General features: G+C 56.2%; 1 non-coding gene across 1 annotated transcript; it reads left to right on the top strand.

The window, feature by feature from the left end:
- The first annotated feature begins 7,194 nt into the window (after nt 1-7,194).
- LOC144102842 (U1 spliceosomal RNA) lies at nt 7,195-7,356 on the top strand. Its single transcript, XR_013308235.1, has one exon. It is a non-coding gene; the product is annotated as a U1 spliceosomal RNA (small nuclear RNA).
- Nucleotides 7,357-8,091: the final 735 nt, after the last annotated feature.

Genomic DNA, 8,091 nt, shown 5'->3' with positions numbered 1-8,091 from the left:
TTCTTGTGTGGCAGGAGCCTCACGAGAAGGCCGTTTAGAAGCACCCTCCTCATCCCTGTGGGGGCTTCACAATACCCCCTCAGTCGTATAACAAAGCAGACTGGGCTCAAGATGGGGAACCTCCGGCCCCATCCTCCTCCCAGCGGGGGCTTCACAATACCCCCCGGTCGGATAACAAAGGAGACTGTGCTCAAGATGGGAGCGGCTGTCCCCCTCCCGCTGATATGTTGGGCATGAGCAGATACGATTTGGAACAAAATACGTCAACGGTATCATGTGATCGCCGCTCCGCGGATAGTGTTACGAGCGGCGCGGGGAAAACAGTCGCGCACCTCTGCTCCCTGCGGGAGCATATACAGGAACACTACGTACTTATAGCAACGCGGGCCGGAGCATGCGACAGTTGCACGCCGGAACCCTCTTGTCTCGGGAAAGAGGGTCCCTCTCCACCGCGCCTGCTGGTCATTTTGACGGGCCGCATGGAAACAGCGCAACACTGAGTCAGCCGGACAGCAGCGGGGAACAAAGGCGCCAGTCCCCCCTGTACTGAGAACAGCGGCGGGAGAAGCAGCCGTATTTGCCCACACTACCCGCGGTTAGAAGAAGATGACTAAGGGCCCATTCACACTTGAGAGTCGCAGAGGTCGCGCGACTGTTTTGGTCGAAAAGCGACAGTCGCGGGCCAGTCGCTCGCTGTTCGATTTTGCAGCCTCGCGACTGCGAGTCGCAAACCGCTGAACCAATCAGCGAGCGAGCCGAGCTTTCGGCAACGAAGCCGCTCGCGGGTGCGCCGAACGACGAATTGCTTGGCTGGCGTAGTCGCCGCTAAGCCTAGCTTGTTTCACGTCGATGCCGCAGCTGAGGGCGTTTCGTAGCTGACCAGCGCTGTAACCAAGATGCTACTTTCGTCACGGCTTTATTGTGAACCCCGTCTCGTGGTAATATAAAAATATGCTCGATTTCCGCGGCGCCTTCAGCAGCGGAGAAAGCAGACGCCAGGCGATCGAGCCGCTCTGGGCAACAGGAGCAAAGCGGCTATGAGAAGAAATTTGCTTGTATCCAGCAGCTCGGTATTGCCCAACGATCCTCAAAATTGATTCATTTTTAAATTTCGACTTCCCAGAGCATGGTGGTGGTGGTGGTAGTGGTTTTATTAAAAATAATAGTAAAAAGCAAGGAAAAGATTTTTGCTAGCCCCGGCATCTGCCATCGATACTGAAGCACCTGAGCTGGGGCAGCGGAAATAAAGGACATCAGGCAGAATGGAGAAATGAAATGAAAGAGGTGAGGGGACAGGAATAGAGGACAGGGGGAGAAGTAATATGTACAAACTATTCACACAATAAGTAATGTGTCCAGGTTGTGCGCGTGATTAGTTCATTTAGGAGGAATTAAATCACACACGCGCACAGCACTGTGTAGGTTACAACTGGAGTGGGGCGTCCAGTTATTAATCGTTCAAGGTAGAACTCGTGGAGCGTTCGGTCACTGCGTGTAACTACCTGACGGAGAACAGACGGGACGTCAAGCCCGTGTGTTCGAGGAATGCACAGAGGCTCACCAAAGTTCGCTCACGAGTGCGCGCACTGCCCTGCGGCCACAATAGCGTCTTGATGGAGTCTGGTAGTATGCCCTGCGCCCTATAGGCCGCGAGCATATCGCGACGAGCATCGGCGAACGCGGAGCAGCGAAGGAGCAGATGTTCTAGTGTTTCCACTGCACCGCATCCGTCACACACATCACTCGTCGCGATTCCGTGACGCACCCGTCGTTCCCCGGGCCACACGCAGCCAATGCGCGCGCGGAGGATCATTGCACGTTGCGACCGTGTAAGTGCGCGACAGCCGGTGACACTGTCGATGCGCTCACCTCCCGCGATGCGTGGGTCGGGGTGCTGCTTTCGGAGATGGTCGTGAATGGCCGCACGCACGTCCTCCAGCGCAAGGGGCAGATCGCTGGCAGGTAGTTGGTGTGCAGCGGTCGCGAGGTCGTCAGCTTCTTCGTTGCCGGCGATGCCGCATGGTATGAACGGGAACAAACAACATACTAGCGCATTTTTCTGACGCTAGCGGCCGGCATCCAGGTTGGCTGGCAGGCCGCTTGTACGGCCGCGGTGCACATTGCCGCTACATCCTCCTCTTCGCTCAGGTCGTCGCAGTACATTGCTAATATCGAGGGACCAGAGCTCTTTCTAGGGCCAAGCGCGAGCGCCGGAGACGCGTCCAAAGCAGACGAAACACTCGAAAGCGCGCGAATGGCGTCATACCCAAGAGTTCTCATTTCAAACGAGATTCGAACGAGAAGGCGACCCGCAGGTCGCCCTTGCAAGTGTGAACATCGGTGTTGTCGAACTGCGGTGTAGTCGCAGGCGACTGCTGGTCGCGCGACCTCTGCGACTCTCAAGTGTGAATGAGCCCTAAGAGTTGAGGGCCTGCCTGGAAACGGAGCTCTCGGCTTTAGCGGATTCCACTGAAGTTGGTGGCGAATCACCCTCCCTGCAAGAAATGTTGCCTCACGGTTGCAACTTCATCACCGGATCCGCTGTGAGGGCGATACTGTGCGGTGGGCGGCAACCCAAGCCTGATCCAGGGTAGACACTCATCCAGTGCCAGATTTTCCAGTTGGGGGGAGCTAGGGACATAGGAGTGTACAAAACCCGCCGCATGGTTATGCAAAAGGCGTCTTCGAGATATGTAAAATAAATCTGTACACTTTCTCCTCTTCTGCGCTCTCCGGCTCTCGCGAGTCCGTCACCGGCCACGTGGTTCCTGACCGACCTCGTCCACGCAACCTGGGCCACAACAGCGTGTAATCTCGAGCGTGCTGAGTGATGCTCTCTGCACTTCGCTCGCGTGGAAAGGCGATTCGTGGTTTATGGCGGGTTTAACGTCCCAAAACGACTCATGCCATGAGGGACGCCGTAGTGGAGGTCTCCGGAATAATTTCGACCACCTGGGGTTCTTCAACTTGCAGTGACATCGCGCAGCAGACGGGAACTTCGCCTCCATCGAATTGCGACCGTTGTGGCTGGCCGTAACCACCGAGCCACCGCGGCGGTGGAAAGAAGAGGCTCGAATTCTCCAGGAGCTTGTCTCCACGCCTGACCAATGGCGACGCGCGCCCGGCGCGAAGATGAGAGTGCTACTGTGCGGCGAACACTGCGTGTATGTGCGCGCCTTTGCGCGAAGAAACGAGCAGACGCGGCGCTAAGACCAGAATCCAGAGCCGTTCTCCGTCTACTGATCCGGAGTACCCGGGTTCGAACGCGACCGCGGCAGGCGCGTTTCGATGCAGGCGAAACGCAAAAGGCGCCCATGTGCTGTTCGATGTCAGTGCATGTTAATCATCCCCCAGCCCCTCTTTCTTCCTTCTTCTTTCACTCCCTCCTTTATCCCTTCCCGGGCTTACGGCGCAGTTCGGGTGTCCACCGAGATACGTGAGACAGTTACTGCGTCATTTCCTTTCCTAAAAACCAATTTTCATTTTCTCCGAAACCGCACCCGCCGCGGTGGTTCAGTGGATATGTGGTTCAGTTATATGCGGTGGTTCAGTGGATATGTGAGAAAGTTACTGCGCCACTTTCTGTCCTCAAAAAACAAATATGGAGGAAAAACGCTAAGGCGCCCGTGTGCTGTGCGATGTCAGTGCACGTTAAAGATCCCCAGGTGGTCGAAATTATTCCGGAGCCCTCCACTACGGACCTATTCGTGCCTATCTTCTTTCACTCCCTCCTTTATCCCTTCCCTTACGGCGCGGTTCAGGTGTCCAACGATATATGAGACAGATACTGCGCCATTTCCATTCCACCAAAAACCAACTATTATTATTATTACCAAATTTGTTTCCGAGCAAAGTGGTTACCCCGAGATCGAACCCGACCGCGCCGGCAGCGTTTCGATGGAGGCAAAACGCGTAGGAGCCCCTGTGCTTTGCGTTTTCAGTGCAGGTTAAAGATCCCCAGGTGGTAGAAATTATTCCGGAGCCCTCCACTACGGCACCCCTTTCTTCCTTTCTTCTTTCACTCCCTCCCTTATCCCTTCCCTTTCGGCGCGGTTCAGGTGTCCAACGATGTATGAGACAGATACTGCGCCATTTCCTTTCCCCCTAAAACCAATTATTATTATTATTATTATTATTATTATTACTATTTTAATAAAACCACTTACTACTTTCGTCTCCATTGAAACGCTGCCACGGGGTTCAGACCCGAGTACACAGGGGTGTGCGCAGAGTTTCTAATTAGGTGGTGGTAGTGGTTTTATTAAAAAATAATAGTAAAAAGGAAGAAAAAGATTTTTGCTAGCCCCGGCATCTGCCATCGATACTGAAGCACCTGAGCTGGGGCAGCGGAAATGAAGGACAGCAGGCAGAATGGAGAAATGAAACGAAAGAGGTGAGGGGACAGGAATAGAGGACAGGGGGAGAAGTAATATGTACAAACTATTTACACAATAAGAAATGTGTCCAGGTTGTGCGCGTGATTAGTTCATTTTAGAGGAATTAAATCACACACGCGCACAGCACTGTGTAGGTTACAACTGGAGTGGGGCGTCCAGTTATTAATCGTTCAAGGTAGAACTCGCGGAGCGTTCGGTCACTGCGTGTAACTACCTGACGGAGAACAGACGGGACGTCAAGCCCGTGTGTTCGAGGAATGCACAGAGGCTCACCAAAGTTCGCTCACGAGTGCGCGCACTGCCCTGCGGCCACAATAGCGTCTTGATGGAGTCTGGTAGTATGCCCTGCGCCCTATAGGCCGCGAGCATACCGCGACGAGCATCGGCGAACGCGGCACAGTGAAGGAGCACATGTTCTAGTGTTTCCACTGCACCGCATCCGTCACACACATCACTCGTCGCGATTCCGTGACGCACCCGTCGTTCCCCGGGCCACACGCCGCCAATGCGCGCGCGGAGGATCATTGCACGTTGCGACCTTGTAAGTGCGCGACAGCCGGTGACACTGTCGATGCGCTCACCTCCCGCGATGCGTGGGTCGGGGTGCTGCTTTCGGAGATGGTCGTGAATGGCCGCACGCACGTCCTCCAGCCAAGGGGGCGATCCTGCTAGCTCATGGTGGTGGTGGTAGTGGTTTTATTAAAAATAATAGTAAAAAGGAAGGAATAGATTTTTGCTAGCCCCGGCATCTGCCATCGATACTGAAGCACCTGAGCTGGGGCAGCGGAAATAAAGGACAGCAGGCAGCATGGAGAAATGAAATGAAAGAGGTGAGGGGACAGGAATAGAGGACAGGGGGAGAAGTAATATGTACAAACTATTTACACAATAAGTAATATGTTCAGGTTGTGCGCGTGATTAGTTCAGTTTAGAGGAATTAAATCTCACACGCGCACAGCACTGTGTAGGTTACAACTGGAGTGGGGCGTCCAGTTATTAATCGTTCAAGGTAGAACTCGCGGAGCGTTCGGTCACTGCGTGTAACTACCTGACGGAGAACAGACGGGACGTCAAGCCCGTGTGTTCGAGGAATGCACAGAGGCTCACCAAAGTTCGCTCACGAGTGCGCGCACTGCCCTGCGGCCACAATAGCGTCTTGATGGAGTCTGGTAGTATGCCCTGCGCTCTATAGGCCGCGAGCATATCGCGACGAGCATCGGCGAACGCGGAGCAGCGAAGGAGCAGATGTTCTAGTGTTTCCACTGCACCGCATCCGTCACACACATCACTCATCGCGATTCCGTGCCGCACCCGTCGTTCCCCGGGCCACACGCAGCCAATGCGCGCGCGGAGGATCATTGCACGTTGCGACCGTGTAAGTGCGCGACAGCCGGTGACACTGTCGATGCGCTCACCTCCCGCGATGCGTGGGTCGGGGTGCTGCTTTCGGAGATGGTCGTGAATGGCCGCACGCACGTCCTCCAGCGCAAGGGGCAGATCGCTGGCAGGTAGTTGGTGTGCAGCGGTCGCGAGGTCGTCAGCTTCTTCGTTGCCGGCGATGCCGCAGTGACCGGGCACCCACTGTGCACGCACGGCACAACCTCTCTGCGCGAGGCGCTCGATGCGCGAGCGAATTTCCCGCACTAGTGGGGTACCGCGGCCGTTAGATTGCAGGCGGCTGAGGGCAGCGCGGGAGTCGCACAGCAGAGCACTCCTGGGCGGCGGAGGGCCGAGGGTGAGCAGCAGGTCCAGCCCGAGCCGGATCCCCATCAACTCCGCCGTGGTGGAGGAGCCCAGGAAGGTTGCGTGTTGCTGGCTGTGCAGTCGCAGGGCGGGGATGGTGGCCGCCGCAGCAAGGGAGCAGCGGTCGCGGGCCACTGAGCCGTCGGTGTACACGAGGAGATGGTCCTGGAGCTCCTCGTGTATGACGGCTCTGGCCAGCTGCTGCACAGCGCAGAGGGGTGTGCTCCGCTTTCCCGCGATGCCGACGATCTCTCGCTGTACCTCCGAGGCAGCAGGCCAGGGCGCGCAGGAGCCGTAGGGGGGTGGGCCTTGGGTCAATTGCTCATACTCGAGCAGCGCCGCGCCCATTCGTGAGCGCGGGTGCGAGCGCATACGCTGCAGCAGCGAGCCGCCGTCCGGTGCGCGGTGAAGCCGGTCGATGTGATTCAGTGCCCTGCGCGCTGCTTGGAGCTCAAGGGGCCACGCTCCTGCCTCGGCCAACGTTGCGGCGCACTGCGAGTTTTTGGGCAGGCCTAGGCACACGCGCAGGGACTTGCGGTGCTGAAGCTCGAGCTTCTTCCAGCACGGCTTGCGCACCGTGACGAGCGGCAGCGCATAGAGCACCGCCCCCAAAGCTGCGGCATTGTATAGACGCAGCGCGGCTTGCTGGGAGATGCCCTGGCCTCGAGCGGTGAGCTTGTGCACGGCGGCGGTGATCCTCTTCATACATGCGCAGCAACCGTGCTCGGTAGCCAACTGAACCACCGCAGCGGGTGTGCTCGTATTTCGCAAGAAAGCAGATCATCACGCAATGCGCCAGAACATATGCATCTCCTTTGCGCATTCCACCTCTGCTTTTCCTTGCGTAATATTTATAACAACTGACTTTAGTAGAGGCGAATCCCCCAAGCTTGAATTACACGTTTCTGCGTATGGTTGCTTTGAGTTCAACAGCTTGCTTTTCAGCGTAAGTATTGCTAGCTTGGTGTCCGAAATGGCACAACAAGCGCTTTTCTCACTGGCGCAAGATGGTGGGACGCCTAGCATGGCGTGCGTTCACTATTGTTTTCTCAGCATACTTACCTGGTGTCGGGTCATCGGCGATCATGAAGGTCGGGGTCCCGTGCCGAGGCCTTCCATTGCACTTTGGTTGGCTGACGCGCGCCACTACCCCTAACTGGGGCAGATGGGACATGTAATTTTTGGTAGTGGGGCTCGGCGTCCGCGCCAGCCCCTGCCATACCTTAATCAAAAGAGAGAATTTGTAGTCCAGCATGATAAATTTCTGCAGACAAGCGTAGGTTATACTCGGTTGAGCCGTGACAGCATCGTGATTACAGGTTAGTCCCGCTGAATGACCTTGAGCAGCACTAACCACGAACGTTACGTACCTGAAGGCGCTGATCTGTTCGCGCTGCCACTGGTTCGAAACCAAGTCGCGACAATATTTATTACCTCCTCTTGTCCAGGTTATAAGGCCAACACCATTGAAATTCCCATTGTGGGTCTCAGATTTCACTTTCTTTCGCCAAGTCTTCACAGATTTCCATGCAATCTTCCTTTCTATCACTGCTTTCTATACGAACCCATTTAGGATATCTTGCTCGAGTATGAGCAATTCACACAAGGTCCACCCCCCTACGGCTCCTGCGCGCCCTGGCCTCGGAGGTACAGCGAGAGATCGTCGGCATTGCGGGAAAGCGAAGCACACCCCTCTGTACTAAGCAGCAGCTGGCCAGAGCCGTCATACACGAGGAGCTCCAGGACTATCTCCTCGTGTACACCGACGGCTCAGTGGCCCGCGACAGCTGCTCCCTTGCAGCGGCGGCTACCATCCCCGCCCTGCGACTCCACAGCCAGCAACACGCAGCCTTCCTGGGCTAATCCACCACGGCGGAGTTGATGGGGATCCGGCTCGGGCTGGACCTGCTGCTCACCCTCGGTCCTCCGCCGCCTAGGAGTGCTCTGCTGT

The sequence above is a fragment of the Amblyomma americanum genome, chromosome 8 (assembly GCF_052857255.1).
Source record: "Amblyomma americanum isolate KBUSLIRL-KWMA chromosome 8, ASM5285725v1, whole genome shotgun sequence".
In the NCBI taxonomy this organism is placed as follows: domain Eukaryota; kingdom Metazoa; phylum Arthropoda; class Arachnida; order Ixodida; family Ixodidae; genus Amblyomma; species Amblyomma americanum.
The sequence above is the reverse complement of the archived record's forward strand: the minus strand, read 5'-3'. Positions and strand labels throughout refer to the sequence as shown.